Here is a 14,665-nt window from a genome sequence, read left to right as displayed (position 1 = left end):
TCATCCCCCTCTGCCCCTCGAGTGCTGACAATCACTTAGCAAAACGATCCTCCCTCCTTTCCCCACACCCTCCCTTGGGATTTCAGGATCCTGTAATCCAGTTACAATGCCTCGGTTTTTTTTAAATTATTAATCATTATTGTTGTGTTATTATTTGACCTATCAGCACTGAGGACAGAAACACGGGCTCTGCTATGGAAAGTCATTTCAACTTCCTGGTTCTGCTTCTCTGCCCCCCCCCTCCCCCATCAATAACCTCCTCAATTGGTGTGATCCCATCTGGACTCTGTCTGCCCCTTGAAGCAGACGTCTATCAGAAGAGCAGTGAGGCACAGCCATCATAAAACGTCCCCGGTTCCTATCCCCAATTCTGTCAGGAAAGGGCAGCGCCTGCCTCACGTCTTCCATCTTCTAGGTAGGCAAACAGATAACGTGCCGTGAGACAATGCGTGCTCACGAAAGGGTAAAGGTACACCAGCATGGACATTAAGGGCCTGATCCTGTGAGGTGCTCAGGGCCAATGGGCATAGAGGGGGCGTAGCAAGGAGCAGGCCCCACCAGTGTCTCTCTAACTTGCTTTCCCTGGAGGGGCCCAGGGTGAGGATTTACTGTTGGTTTATCTGCACCCTGCGCTGCCCCAGAGTTTACCGAATAGCGCCAGTGGCGTGTGAAATCCCCTTGGTGAGGGATACCGCTGCCTCTCCCACCCCAAACCACCCTCACAGCTTCCTCTATGGCCTGTTGCTGGGGCCAGGCACAGGTATATTCCCACACTGGAAATCACATGATCTATCCACATTAGAGAAGGATTCTGGTCATGTGGGTTTCCTTCTGGCTCCTTCCAGGGGGAGCTAATAAACGCAGTGGGATGTGACCAGAAAGGTCCCTCTAAGGGGATGCGGTCACAGCACAGTTAACCCAGGATCTTACCTGGGGGTTTAGCCCCAACCCCCTACCATCCACACACCGTGTGACTTGGGTTTGGAGATGCTTTAAACCTGGGCTGCCTGACACGGCTGGGGGTACAGGTGAGCGCGCAGGCTCCGGTTTAGCTCGGGCTGAAACACACCCGCTTTGCAGCAAGGCTGCATGCAAGAGCAAGAGCTGACAGTTCTCCAATGCCTTCCCACAATTCCCTTCCAGTTCTCCCACAACTGACGGAATGGATTGGGAAAGAATCCTGGAGTGTCTCAGCACAAAGAACGTGGGATACGCCCCACATGGGTGAGTGTAGAGACAGTGAGGGCGCAGGGCTCACACCACCCAGGCTAGACTAACCCCGGTGCCAATTACCCGGGCTAACTGTGCAGTGAAGATGTCCCCTACAACGGGTGAGAAAGAGCTCGTTCTGCAGGCCTGTCCCCAGAGATGAAAGGAGGAGGAGACGGAAAGAAAGAGGAACGGCTTAGCCGTGTGCAAATGGGGAGTCCTCCACGTGAGTTAGAAGGGTTGGTCTGACTCCCCTGGGAAGCACAAAAGGGAGGGGGCACCTGGAGGGGACCCACTAGGGAGGCAGCATCCCCATTCTTGTTGATTGACTGGCCCTAAACAAAAGCACCGTGAATGCTTCGGGGGCCCTGATCCTGGCCAGCCAGCCTGCTTTCCCCACCAGGAGTGGTGACAGAAAGGGCCAGTGCCCCATCGTAGAAGCTGGGGTGGGACACACCATAAGGCCAGCCCGGTTCCTCTTCATACCGCTCCCATTCTCTGAGGAGCAATCTCTCTCTCTCTCTCTCTCCCCCTTCTGTCCTCTCTCCGTGTTTATTAAGGAAATGACTTTAACACAGGGAACAGCCTCTCGCCCTAGTTCCCCACTTCGATTCCGGCTTTGGTTGGTGCATCTAACACATTACACCAGACACCTGCTGAGAGAGTCAAACCAGAGCTGTGCACAGAGGCGGGATTTTTTTCTCTCTCTGTTTTTTGACACGGGCGTCTCTCTCTCTGTGCAGATCTGAGCCGTCATCTGCTCCTTTCGCTAAAGACTTCAGGCTGGCTGTTAAAAACAAACCACCCCCACACAGACCCACACGCAGCCCTCCCGACACATGCAAAACACATGCACACACATCAAAACATGTGCACGCATGCACCCTCCCACATGCAGTCAGACATGTGTGCACGCCCGATCAAACATGTGCATGCACCCAGACACACAATTTCATTCCAGTCTCGTAACAAGCGTGGACACAAATCCCCATCACAATGGCCCCTGCAGCATGTAGCCCATGAAACAAGGTTACCCCCGCCCCTTTGCACCTTCTCCAGCGTGACCATAAAATCCCCACGTTCCGTGCGGCCCCATCCAGGGAAGGTTGCGCCCCCCTCGTTCTGTTGGACTGGGGGGCGGCATATTTACGAGGCCAGAATGTGCAAAACTCTGCGTGGCTCTAAATGAAGCTGCCTGCACCTTTGCCTGTTGAGCCTTGTCTATCTGCACAAATTACATTTCTGCTTTTATTAGTCCCAGATTGCTCTCATTTCCTGCTGAGTGTCCTGTGGATATCATTAACATTTCAGCACCTTTTATTTATTTATTTTGAAAACCGAAGCCTCCGAAATACATGACCAAAAAACGCTATTAAAAGCTACTAAGAAAGGTGGCATTGCTAATTTCCCAACCCCTCCAGCACCCCGTTATTCCACTCCCCCCTCCCGCTGAATGGAATGCTGGCTCCGCTTAATCGAGCTCTTCTGTATTACAGCTGGATTTCCCAATACGCACAAGCAGCTGGATGCGGTTAAAGCATGTATCTCGGAGAAAAGACAGTTCGATTAAAATACGGTGAACCTAGTGCTCAAGTCACCCGACGCAGAAATCGTGGCTTAACATTCCCCCCCGTCCCACCAAAGGGGCTGGGAGGAAGGAATCGGGTAACAAAAGAACACAAATGAAAGAGAGGCCCTGGGGACACAGGGTGGAGGGAGAAAACGAAAGGGTGGAAAGGGCCCAAAAGCTACACAAGGAAGTGGGTTTGAAAAATGAAAGCGGCTTGAAAAAACACTGAGCTGTTGCTTTAATGGAAGACTCCTTCCTTTCTCTTTGATTATTAATTATTATTACTTTTCCAAAGAGCCCAGGGAACGCCAGGCTGAGATAATGACACCGTTTGGCTGTGGGGGAAGGAGGGACGTGACATTAGCACAGAGAGAGGGGAATGAACCGGGGGAGATGGCGAGGGAAGGATCCAATTAGAATCAAAGCGGGTTTGGGTCGCAGTGACATTTCCACTGAACTGATCCCCTGCTGGAAATGCACCGGGCTGGATGAGGATCCTCGCGTGAGGATCTCCGGATTTGTCTCTTACCCGCCAACCTCCAAAAGCAATAGTCTGTGAAGCCCCTGGAGCCAGCCAGGAAAGAGAAGGCCTGGAGCAGCCTAGCAGTGGGAACTGATTAGCACTGGGGAATGTGACAAGTGAGGACAGCAGCCGCCTCCTGACAATAGCTCCTCCAACAATTGATGGCTCTGACGATCTGTGCCTCCCAGACTGTAGGCTCCCCTCCCCCAGCCCCACACATTGGCCAACACTGAGCATCAAGGGCCCCATCTATCTCTGATGTAACCCCTTGGATTTCTATGGGGACCCCTAACTTCTTTGATACTCACACAGTAGCATTAGGCCCTGTTTGCATTATGCCACACATTGGTAGCACAAGTGGGTTGACACCCACTTTGGTTCAGCAGTGTAGCTAGGGCCGACTTTTGCTACAGATCCTAAGCTAAAACCTGGCTTTCAAAACCTGGTTATAAACCCACCTGCGCCCATCCACTCCGGCTGTGCAAACCACATGATCGCGCAGGTCAGCCACACAGCCGAAGTCAGCGAAACGGGGTTGTTTCGCCTGTTAGCCAGGCCCTTCAAGCCAGTGCAGCAGCATGCAGCATTCCAGGTCAGCATGCCCTGCTGCACAACAGCCGGGGAGAGGGTTGTGTCAGGGTGACACAAATACCGTACGGCTTCATGCCATAAAGCGCCTTCCCTCACTCTCCCCTGGACTGAAAGAATCTGAATGCAGAGATAAGCGACAGCAGGGGGGAGAGGCGGATTCAGAGTTATGGGCAAGGGAGAAAGCTGCTTTCAGAGGAGACCTGAAAAGGGAGAGAGTCAATGAGGCCGAGATGATAAAAAGCGGCTGTTGCAGAGACTGGGGGGAGGGGGGAGGACGACAGGGAGGAGGCTGAGCTGTATGAGGGTTGGAGCAGGGATGGGGCTAGAAAGGGGGTGGGGTCTGCGATACTGGCTACAGCAAAACCATGGAGGGTTTTAAAAACAAGGCCGATGAGCTGGTTCAGGTCAATGGGAGTTTCGCCCCCGACTTCAGCAGGAGCAGGATTCAGCCCAAGGGGAAGCAAGGCAAATAAAATCGACAGAAGCCGTGGGCCGAAGCCGTGGGCGGATTTCCTCCTGAGTACGTCTCAGGGGCAGCCCATCAGCACAAGGAAAACACCCACACAACCCTGGATATTCCCCCTGGATCCTCTGCTATGCTTGTTACACACAAGGCTGCATTCTGCTCTTTGTTACCTGGGACACATCCAGAATTCCTCCCCCCAAGCCCAATTCTGCTCCCGGTGAGGCCGGTGTAAATCCAGAGAGGAGCTCTGTTTGGAGGAGTTCAGTGCTCTGGATTTATGCAGCACAGAGTTTGGCCCGTTTCCTTTGCTCCCACATGCTGAGGGTCCTGACCCGGGACACTCCGGATCAGATCCATTCCCACAGCCTGTGCTGGCTCCAGCGCGTCAGACATTCCATCCCCCGGCACCTCAGCCCCCACGGCTCCAGAGCAGCGAGACCTTGGCAGTATGCAGTTGCCATGGGGACAACCTCTTATCTGACCAGTGGTTCGGACGATCACACTGTGCAGTGCAGGAGATGCTGTTCAGCTGCCTAGAGCCCCTCCCCCACACCGGCTCACAACTCTGACCGTGGGAGTCTCACAGAGGGAGATCCCCCAGAAATTATATTTCACAGCCATGGGAGAACAGCCATCACTATGGAGGGGAACATTATTTGCCTGTGATTTTGACCTGACTCCTCTGAAAAGAAGTCAGCGGAGATGAAAATGCTGGAAAAACCTTTGCAGAAATCTATGTTGTTAAAAATAATATATAAATGTTGCCTTCCTGGAATGAGCGATGGGACCTAAAGTGCATCAATAATGTACAAACGCTTTGCCCTTCACAACCCCTCTGAGACAGGGGAATGTTATCTCCCATTTTACAGGTGGGGAAACCGAGGCACGTATTAGGCCCAGGAGGGTATGTAGGTAGCTCCCTGCAACACTCACCACAAGCCCCTTTGATGAGGCAATTTTTTTTCAGCTGCAAGGAGGAATGATGTGGCAGGGGAGGGCAATGATCACAGCATAAGGTGGGAAGGATGTTGTGATGGGCAGATAATGGAGGCCATGGCTGGAGAACAGAACCTGTGAAAATATCTCTGCTCCATCTTGGAAGGGGTAAGGGAGAGGGGAGAGAATCAGCTGCTCCAGCAACAATCCCACTGAAATACAGAGATCCATAAATACAGTGGCGGACCCTATGGAAACTGTTTTAACAGCATGAGTCTTACAGACGTTGAAGCTGATAACTGGTGCCTCAGAGCGCCTGTCCATCTCCCTGTCCTGCCCCGCTCAGATGGCGTCTGCACTTGTTGGACTGGTCCCAGTCTCTCTCTTTAGAGGGTTGCGTCCAAGGGCAGCTGAATTTTCCTGCTCATGAATATTAAGGAGCAGGCAAGACTGGCATGATAAGCAGTGATGACGGGAACTCCTCATATCCATCTGAAGCACCAGTGCCCTGTGTAAGCTGACCAAGAGTGACCCTCAGTGCCCCGGTTAAGATGTGATTTTATTCTTCATGTTAGCTCAAATCAAGGCCTCGCCCTTCCGCAGGCTGGCCATTCTGTTACAAAGCGCTACCCGGAGAGACTACACGACTGACACACAGGAAGGAGGAGCCCTATGGAGTCCCCATTCAGGAGAACAAACTCCTGGCAGTGTGTATCTCGTCCTTCTCTACTGCCGCTGGAAAGAGAGACCTGGAGACAAGTCTGGATCAGATCACACGTGAAATAAGCTTACTGTACTCCCTCCCCACCCCGCAAACTGTGCACACAAATTCAGCACTGCCAATGATCCCTGGTCAGGAGAGCTGGCCCAGCAAGCGGACAGGAGCAGAGCTGCAGGTGCTTTTAGGATGGGGTGTGTCAGTTTTGCATGGGCTCAGGACTGGCACAGCTGGCCACGCCTCAGGTCAGGCTTGAAGTGCATGGTGGGCAGGCCTGGGCGGGAGTATCTGGCTGCATCTGCGGGTCAGGCTTGTGGAGCCCTGGCCGAGCTGTTTGGGTGAAGAGGGGGGAACATGCACAGCACTCACTCCCCAGCCAACAAACACTAAACAGGAACTCACTTTCCTCACTCCCACCCCACAGAAGGAGGCAGATGAAGGGGCTGACCTTACGAAGTGCTGACATCAGCAGGACTGGAGGATGCTCAGACCCACCCAAGAGCAGCATAGCAGGATTGGTTCTGAAATGCAGGTCCCAGCATCCCTGCTACCTGCAAGAGAGCCAACCCCTCCCTCCCTCCCTCCGTCCCCTTGCTAGCAGGCTCCCAGCCTGTGCTGTAAGGCTGGGCTTAGCCAGGCGAGGTCTGTCTCTTCTCAGCAGGTGCAGCTTTGACACAGCTCCATTCCCTCACCTCTTTCCCTCCTGACGCTCTGTCTCTCCTTGTGGCCTGGCTAGCGTGGAACTTAACAGATGCTCCAGCCTCTGATGCAGGCTGGCCTCAAGTCAAGCTGTCTACCGGGCTGAGACCTAGCCCCCTCACCCCCACATTCATGCTCCCAGGTGCTCCCCCCGCCCCCGCGAGACTGCTCAATGCCCTATTCTCCAGGATCCCAGCTTTCAATTAAGAAGTTTCTAGCCCAGCCCCGTGATCACAATCACAAAGGAAATCAATAGGCAGCTGTCTCATTGAGTCTGCAGCCTGACAGACTGAAACAATAGCACTGAGGCGAGGTGGGACCAGCCTCTCAGCTTAACCTCCACAGCCTAGTTCAGACTGTTGAACCAGCAGGCCCAGCTTGCCAGGGTTTTGACTCTGAGCCTAAATAAATACTGCAAAAATAAACCAAAAAAACCCCACAGTCGCAGCAAGACTCAGAGCCCGGGTCAATTGACTCAGGCTCATGGGGCCTGGGCTGTGGGGCTAAGAACAGCTGTGTAGACATTCCCGCTCAAGTGGAGTCTGGGCGCAAGGGGGAGGGTCTCGGAGCCGAGTGGGGACAAGGCTATTTTTAGCCCGGCAGCCTCTGCCCCAGTGAGCCCAAGTCAAGTGATCCTGGCTCTGAGACTGGGTGCCATGGGTTTTTCTTTGCAGTGTAGACACACCCAGAAAGCCCATCCAAACGACCACCCCCACTCTCCACCACGCACCAGCTGTGCACACCCAGGCGTGGGTCCGGGCCACAGCCCACTCCTGCAGAAGGGGATATTTTCTGAGGGCACGGGGTGGGGGGCGGAGACCACCAACAGGGGGCATTCGTTTGTCAGAAAAGCAGTGTGACAGCAGTTCTGATGAGCGTGAGAAGCAGAGGCGGGACCCAGCAGCACTGGCCGGCTCCAAAGGGCAACGAGGAACACTCTTTGGCTAGAATGGCGACCAGGAAGGGGAAGGAGAAAAGCAGAGGCTCCGCAGAGGAGCCCCTTAGGCAGACGGAAAGCTCCAGGTACTGCCCACTACCACCTTTTCACGCAGGCGACAAACAAATGCCGGCGAATGGCAACTGGGGATATTGGAGGGGCACTTTCTGGAGGGTCCCCACACATTTCCCTGCTGAGTCGGAGATTCCACTCCAGCGCCCCTGCAGACATCAGCGGCACGCTCACCTGTCTGTCAAGTCCGACACGGGCGCGCTCGGCCAGCGGGACAGACGTTCCCCACAAGAGTACAAAGAACCCCTCTCTCTCTGAGGATCTCAAAGCACTTTACACCACTCCGGGACTTGTGTCTCACAGCCCCTGCACCGGCGAGGAGGTCAGGCTTGTCCTCATTTTACAGAGGGGGAAATGGAGGCACAGTGCGGGTCAGGGACACGCCCTAGATGCTATAATCCTATTTTCTAACTAAAGGACCTATTTTTACAGCCCGTTGCCCCCTGTAACTTCACTTCAATTTTCACCTCTCCATTTTGGAGGGGGATAAGAACACGAATTAGCATTAAAACACCCACTTGAGGCAGGGCTGGGAACGTGCAGTCACTGGCCAAATCCGCTACAATCCTTCACTTCCTTTCACAGGGACCCACCACTTGTCATCAGCAGCATCCTTGTGAGTGGTCCACAGCTGACCCCTCTGTTGCGCTAGGAAAGAGAGGTGGGCCCAGAGCTTGGGCTGGATGCGGGGCCAAGTGCTCCACAGATGGAAAAGGTCAGAGAGCCTCAGCCATTCCCAGCAGGCGAGCTGGGAACTGCTTAACTCACCGCCCATCTCATGAGAAACCCTGCATACTCTGTGCGCACCAGCCCCTTCAGGTGCCCCAGACAAGGGGTTTACGCTGTCGGGCCGGACAAGCGAGATGGAGCCATGCGGTGGCGTTGAGGTGTCACGACACAGCTGTGCAGGCGCTCGCGGCAGTGAACGCCAGCCGCTCAGATGCACTGAGCCTTCCGCCGCCGTTTGTGATGGTTTTCTGATGCCCGCTCGGGGGGGAAGAAAAAGACACAGAATTTTGCAAACGAAGGCGCTGATCCAAAGCCCTCTGAAGTCAGGGGGACTCTCCGCACGGACGTCAGCGCGCTGAATGAAAGAACGGAGGCTCAGGGACTTCACCCTCTGACGTCACGCTCTCTGCTCGGAGGAGGGGCGGCTACCGGGAATGGCACACGTTTTCACTGACAATGCCTTTGGACCTTGTCACTCGCCTCTCCGGCCACTGCAGTCCTGGGCTGCTCCAATCCTCTGCCAGCTCCCCACACCGCTCCAAGTCTGTCTCCTGCTTCCAATTCTCTAAGGGCCTGATCCTGCGAGAGGCTGAGCGCCTGCAGCTTCCACTGACTTCAACAGGACGTGGGAGTGCTCAGCTCCCCACAGGATCAGGCCCTCGCTGCTACCACTCAGCTGCTCCAGCCTGTTCTCTCAGTCTCTGGTTGCACGCTCTTCGGGTGATGTGACATCAGCAAGGTCTTGCAAACTAAAAATAACCAGTGCTGTTGCATGGTAATAATCTGGGGAAAGCACTGTCATTACGGCTCCCTGACTGTTCCCAAGCCCCCAACACCCCCACCCCCGGAGCTCTCCAGATGGAGTGTTACAAAATGCAGCCCCCTTGCTAAGCAGCAACCCCGGGATGCCAGCTGTCAAGGCACCTAGGCAGCAGGCTGCCGACCATCTAGCCTAGATCCTGGGTCTGCCCACCCTCCGCCAGGGTAGCAGGGGAAATGGCAGCCCCATGCGGTGACCTGCCCCCGCCCCCCCCCCCCAGCCCCACTGGGAAGAGAGCTGCAGCGGGGGGGGGGGGCAGGTTTCACATTGCAGCCCGATCATCCTTTGCACAGGGAGCCGTGGAAAGGCGGCAGAGGCTGGCACGGTGCAGCCATGCCCCCTGGGCAGAAAGCGCCTGGCAGCCCAGGAGCGGCAGGCTGGAGATGCCAGCAGCACTCCCCAAACCATGCTCTGGCAGGCTGCCACACCGCAAACTGCTGCGTGTAATTTGATTATTAAGGCGGGGGGGGGATCAGAAATTGCCCAGCCCCTGCCAGGCTATGCTGCCCCGTGCTAAGATGGGGGCCCCTCTCCAGCTGGCAGAGGACAGAGCTAATTGTGCAGCCACTCTCTGCTCGTGGGCACTGAAATGAAGCCGGGCCCCGCTCCCAGCAATTAGGCTGCGACTCAGGGATGATGTTTGTTAGCAGCCTCTGAGCGAGAGATGCACCGTAACCCCCCCCCCAAAAAAACTGCATGCACCCCCTTGGGTGGGGGATCTGGGTGCACCGGTGCTTCCCTCCCCAGGGGGGTGGTTTGTGTGTGTGTGTGTGTGGGGGGGTGCCTCCGGGCACCCATGGCTGGGATCCGAGCGTGGGGGAGGTGGCAGCCAGGGCGGCTGCTCGTGACAGCTGTTCCCTCGGCGTGCTAGACCGGCAGCAGCACGCCCTGAGCTGCCGGGGGAGTGGCAGGAAATCCGCAGGACTCCCCCGGGGCCAGGTAAAACTTCCTGGGGCTCATTTCTGCCCTTCGCAGCCTGCCCCCTTGTCCTGCCTGTGCACCGGCACCCAGTGGGCTACTCGGGGCGATGAGCAGGCGCCCAAAGCCCCTCTCCCTGCCCGGGGCAGCCTGGTGCAAGGTCACCCGGCAATCTCGCCACTGCCTCCTGCTGCGGGGACACAGGGTGGGAGAGGGGCAGGGCAGCCCCGGACTTCTGCCCCCTCCCCAGTATTAATTAGAGCAGAGGGGGGAAGGATTCTTAAGCCACCATCAACAACCCGCAGCAACTAGCCCCTTGGCTCGGCCTTTCCAGACATGAGGGCACGCACAGGGACGCAGGGGAAGGAGGGACGGCTGGGCTAAGGGGACACCCCCCCACACAATGGGGAGGAGGCAAGAGAAAGCAGCTCTCCTCCCCAGCCTCCATCATTCATCTTCCTCGATTCCCCGCTGTACGCTCCCTCGGAAACCAGCCGAGTGAAGCAGCTGTTCCTTGCACACTTCACTTGACCACAGATGATGATAAATGAGGCTGGGGCTGTGCCGAGAATGTGCGCGTGGGGGGAGGGGACGGCTCACTCGCTGCGGCCACTTGCAGCCCCCCCCCAGACAGCGGGGAATGCCCTAGGCGGGTTCCTCCTAGCTCAGCAAAGGGCGCAGTGTGAGGGGCTGGAGCCTGCCCCACGCTACACCGAATGCACCGGCTGCGAGCCAGCGGCAATGCCAAGCCCCCGCGGGCTCCGGGAAATGCGGCGCGGGGCTCGGCCCCTGAGAAGCCCTGCAGGGCGCAGCGGTGCTGCTGGCAAGACGCCCTGCGAGAAGGGCCACGCTGGCTCAGCCCAGCAGTCCATCTAGCCCAATAGCCTGTCTCCGACCATGCCAAAGCCTGCGCCTGGGAGCTCCGCACATGGGGCTCCATTGTGCATCACTGCAGGCAGGCAGACCCACCGCTTTGTCCCCTCCCTCCAGCTCCACTGCTGCTCCTCCTCCTCCTCCAGGCTCCACCTTTGAAGCTCCCCCCCCTTCCCACCCCCTAAAGGCTCTGGGTTGAGCCTCCCCGCCTCAAAAGCGCTAATGCCTGGGTCCCCGCTGAGCCCCTCCTCCCCCTTGCGTGCATCCCCCTACCCTGCTACCCATTAACAACTGTAAATAATGGATCTCTTTCCTCCAGCCGCCTGCGACGCGAGAGGTGGCGGCGGTGGATGGAGATTGCTGAAGGATGCTAATGATCAGGTGGCACTCGGTGGCAGCACGCAGGGCTCTTGGGGCGCTCAACCTCCTAGTTAGCAGCGCGGCTGGCGCTCTCCCGGAGGGCTTTGCAATGCTGGAAGCAGTGCTCTGAATTCAAGGGGGAGCCCTGTGAATGCCCGAAATGCTCAGTAACTTCCCGGCCAGACAATGCCTCCTTCTTTCTCCACTGGGGTATCTTCCTTCCTTTGATGTAATACATTACGCTGTCCACTGCAGCTTCTGCCCACTTCCTGCGTCTAGCTCGTCTTAGAGGCTTGTTGCTCTCTGCGTTTATGCTCACACTCATCCCTGTACCCATTTGGAAACCTCAGCCTAGCCCTCCCTTTGGTCCTCAGCCTGGAGACTCCACTCCTCCCAATCTAGGAATTTCAAAAGAAAACACTGGCTGGAAATCCGGATAATGACTCAACATTTCTTCCTACCACCCAGGATCCGATTCTCCTCTTGCATGCATCGCTAATGCTCCACCGACTTGCCCCACGTCCGTTTGAATCAGAGCGTTCTCACTCTTCTTTTGGAGAACGGCTCAGATGCTGGCTGTGGGGTTTTTCCTAAAGTAGCTCTGGTGCATTCAGTCTCACACCAGATGTGGAGGAGAAACCGCCTGGGTGTATTAATCCCTGTAACCTCCTCTCCCCCCTTCCGTTTTTGATTCTTTCTTCCTCAATTTTTCCTTTCAATTCTCTACCTTTCCCAAGCAACTTAAAAAAACAAAACAAAAACAACAAACTGTCAGCCCTTAATGTCGTCACAGGTCAAAAGGGCAAAGGTCAATCCTTTTCACCTCCTCCCAAGGCCGCAATCGCCAGTGGAATTACAAATGAGTGAGGGGAGGCATGTTACACTGAACTCCAGCCATGAGAATATTGGGAAGATCCTGTGTTCTAAAACCCTGAGCAAGTCTCCTAACTCCCTAGTGCTTCAGTGAAATGCCAGCTGGCACGCTTGGTTCAAAAAAAGCCAGGAACCTCCCTGCAAACCAGATGCTCAACCTGAGCTGAGCATTCCCAGGCAAGTGATTGGTACAGCAGGGAAGGATGCAGTGTCGCAGAATGCATAGCCCAGGCTTAACATGTAGGGAGGAAAAACTCTTGTTTATTACTTCTCCCACCAATCGCCCCTCCCCTGGATTGGCATCAACCTTGAGAGGCTTGCAGGGGAACGGCAAACAAGCCGATCGTTATGCAGAAAACAGAACTAAGGGTAACGAGGGACTTGGCACTTCAGCCTCTGCACCTAAATCTTTTCGGCACTCTGCCTGAAGCTTGTGACGCAGGAAGACAAAAGCAAGGACAGCTGGAATGATATACTGACCCTCTGGCCTTCACGTCTCTCACTGTGCCTAGGTATTGCAGCAGGTTCAGAGAACTGATTTCAGACCAGTAACCACTGGAGGAACAATACAACGCCTAATGAAAGATAGTGCCTCATACTCAGTACTGACCTGATGGCCTTCTCTTAACCGACGGACTTCACAAGTACTGTCCATCTCTGGTTTGGAAGTGTTCACACTAACAAGACTGACGCGAAATAGTGGTGTGGGAAGACTTAAAGACCCAGTGTTATGAGTTGTCTGTTCTCAACCTGCCCCAAGTGGAGGAAGAGAGATGGTGTATTGAAGTTCATTCACGGGGGTCCCCACAACGCACCAGACAAAAGCACTGGCAGTGACTGAATGGAGCCTCTTGCTTGTCATATGCACTGAGGAGCGTATCGTGGTGCCAATCAAAGAACAGTTCCATAGGTGGACAGAATGGCAGACGTCTCCGTGTAAGCGCCAAAGCTTGTCTCTCTCACCAACAGAAGCTGGTCCAATAAAAGATATGACCTCACCCACCTGGTCTCTCTACTATCCTGGGACCAACATGGCTACAACACCACCGCATATGTCCCAACCGTCACACATCTGCTTGGCCTGTCCTGGCCCCCTCTGCGTACGTTCTCGCTTATGCAGCCTGCGCTGCAGCCCACGACACTGCATCCTGATTGCTACTTTTAGCGAGCTAGCGAGGTTAAATCTAGCACAGGTACGTCGACATGAGCTGTAAATCACACGTCTGGTTACACATCCTAAGGCCTTGGCGGAGCCCTCCATCACCTCGAAAGAGCACCCGGCCTCTTCTTTCACCACCATGGCCCCACACCGCTTCAACCAGGCTTCACAGGAGGATCAGACGGGGTCCCTTCAAAGCCCAGCAGTGCTGATCCTTAAGAAGTCCCTACAGCACTTTTGTCCATCCCCCTGAAGGAGAAAACCTCCACCGGTTTTGTAAAAGACCCCACTAGACATGTTGCCTTTTGTGTGAATTTCACACGGAGTTCTTGGGCTCCTACCAGGTGGCAGGGATGTTGAGCACACACTGGGAGCTGAAACGAGGGGTCCTCTCACCGCTCTAGATCTGAAAACAGGGAGTCCTAGTGAAAATGCTGACACAACTTTAACTATAAATTGCCTGAAAGTCTCCCACAACCATGATAAGGTTTGGATAACCCTCCGCTGCTGCTCAGAGCAAAGTGATGGGCCGTCCGGATGGAAAGCATTTCCTTTTTTTTTTTAAACATATTTTCTGTCTTATAGACTGTGACTTTCCTTCCTTCAAAAGAACTATGAGATTCCACAGTAGTTTAAATGTAAAAGAAAACACCCCAACAACCTTGTGTCGTAAAAGAACCAAATCATTCCCCATGCTTCTTTATAGTATCATTCTGTTTTAAATTACAGACAGTTCATTTACACATTTCTAGTTAACCTATACCTCTCTCTCCTTCACCATTTTCAAGCCATTACTGCGCAAGAGCTTATAAAATTTTAGGTGCATTCAAAATCCACACCATATTTAATCATGGAATTAACTCATTTGCTTATGCAATCACAGTGAATGTCCTGTACGAAGGGAACACATAGGAGTTGTCTGATCACAGCTTGCCAGCAGAAATATTGGTCCAGGCCTAATAGAAGAGGGGAATGGTCTTGTGAAGGGGGGTGTGTGGGTGTGGGTGTGCGTGTTCTAGTCCCAGCTTTGTTATGGACCTCCTTAGGCGAGTCACTTCCTCTCTGCCTCACTTTTCCCATCACTGAAATGGGGACAGTAATGCCTACCTAGGAGGGATGTTGTGAAACCAAATTCACTGCAACTTGTAACAAGCGTTACAATTGCTGTTATTACTATTAAAGCTTTTTTATCCTGCCTCTCACTCTAGCGCT

At 54.5% G+C, this 14,665-nt stretch overlaps 1 protein-coding gene and 1 long non-coding RNA gene across 8 annotated transcripts in view; one reads left to right on the top strand and one right to left on the bottom strand.

Moving 5' to 3' along the window:
- RAI1 (retinoic acid induced 1) overlaps positions 1–14,665 on the bottom strand; it is a 128,251-nt gene that overhangs the window by 14,524 nt on the left and 99,062 nt on the right. The gene's annotated exons all lie outside the window — the stretch shown is intronic.
- LOC120372773 lies at positions 1,008–2,943 on the top strand. Its single transcript, XR_005585191.1, has 3 exons — positions 1,008–1,028; positions 1,144–1,224; positions 2,706–2,943. It is a non-coding gene; the product is annotated as an uncharacterized LOC120372773 (long non-coding RNA).

Source organism: Mauremys reevesii, linkage group 10 (assembly GCF_016161935.1).
Source record: "Mauremys reevesii isolate NIE-2019 linkage group 10, ASM1616193v1, whole genome shotgun sequence".
Lineage (NCBI taxonomy): Eukaryota > Metazoa > Chordata > Testudines > Geoemydidae > Mauremys > Mauremys reevesii.
The sequence above is the reverse complement of the archived record's forward strand: the minus strand, read 5'-3'. Positions and strand labels throughout refer to the sequence as shown.